Source organism: Schistocerca gregaria, chromosome 8, assembly GCF_023897955.1.
Source record: "Schistocerca gregaria isolate iqSchGreg1 chromosome 8, iqSchGreg1.2, whole genome shotgun sequence".
Classification (NCBI taxonomy): Eukaryota; Metazoa; Arthropoda; class Insecta; order Orthoptera; family Acrididae; genus Schistocerca; species Schistocerca gregaria.
Genome location: NC_064927.1, coordinates 3,867,343 through 3,869,104, shown reverse-complemented (window position 1 = coordinate 3,869,104; position 1,762 = coordinate 3,867,343).

Genomic DNA, 1,762 nt, shown 5'->3' with positions numbered 1-1,762 from the left:
GTACTCCCATGGAGGAAAGTGCGAATATTGACTGTTGTATTCAATCCCGATGCAATTTCTGTGTTTCATCAACACTTTGTAGGTCAACAGATTACAAAATGCAACCAGATGTGCATCGGAATCTACTGCTGGTCTTCCAGGGAACGATCAAAGCGTAGACAGTTTGAGACATTACTCCCATGGAGGAAAGTGCGCATGGTGACTGTTGTATTCAATCCCGATGCAATTTCTGTGTTTCATCAACACTCTGATAGTCCACAGATTACAGAATGCCACCAGATGTGCATCGGAGACTACTACTGGTCTTGCAGGGAACGATCAAAGCGTAGACAGTTTGAGAATTACTCCCATGGAGAAAAGTGCGCATGGTGACTGTTGTATTCAATCCCGATGCAATTTCTGTGTTTCATCAACACTCTGATAGTCCACAGATTACAGAAGGCCACCAGATGTGCATCGGAAACTACTACTGGTCTTCCAGGAAACGATCAAAGCGTTGACTGTTTGAGACATTACTCCCATGGAGGAAAGTGCGCATGGTGACTGTTGTATTCAATCCCAATGCAATTTCTGTGTTTCATCAACACTCTGTTAGTCCACAGATTACAGAATGCCACCAGATGTGCATCGGAGACTACTACTGGTCTTCCAGGGAACGATCAAAGCGTAGACTGTTTGAGACATTACTCCCATGGAGGAATGTGCGCATGGTGACTGTTGTATTCAATCCCGATGATATTTCTGTGTTTTATCAACACTCTGATAGTCCACAGATTACAGAATGCCACCAGATGTGCATCGGAAACTACTACTGGTATTCCGGGGAACGATCAAAGCTTAGACTGTTTGAGACATTACTCCCATGGTGGAAAGTGCGCATGGTGACTGTTGTATTCAATCCCGATGCTATTTCTGTGTTTCATCAACACTCTGATAGTCCACAGATTACAGAATGCTACCAGATGTGCATCGGAAACTACTACTGGTATTCCAGGGAACGATCAAAGCGTAGACTGTTTGAGACATCACTCTCATGGTGGAAAGTGAGCATGGTGACTGTTGCATTCAATCCCGATGTAATTTCTGTGTTTCATCAACACTTTGAAGGTCCACAGATTACAAAATCACACCAGGTGTGTATCGGAAACTACTACTGGTCTTCCAGGGAACGATCAAAGCGTAGACTGTTTGAGACATTGCTCCTATGGAGGAAAGTGCGCATGGTGACTGTTGTATTCAATCCCGATGCAATTTCTGTGTTTCATCAACACTCTGATAGTCCACAGAATACAGAATGCCACCAGATGTGCATCGGCAACTACTACTGGTCTTCCAGGAAACGATCAAAGCGTAGACTGTTTGAGACATTACTCCCATGGAGGAAAGTGCGCTGGGTGACTGTTGTATTCCATCCCGATGCTATTTCTGTGTTTCATCAACACTCTGATAGTCCAAAGATTACAGAATGCCAACAGATGTGCATCGGAAACTACTACTGGTATTCCAGGGAACGATCAAAGCTTAGACCGTTTGAGATATCGCTCCCGTGGAGGAAAGTGCTCATGGTGTCTGTTGTATTCAATCCCGATTAATTTTCTGTGTGTCAACAACACTCTGATAGTCCACAGATTACAGAATGATACAAGTTGTGCTTCGGAAACCACTACTGGTCTTCCAGGAAACGATCAAAGCGTAGACTGTTTGAGACATTACTCCCATGGAGGAAAGTGCGCATGGTGACTGTTGTATTCAATCCCGAAGC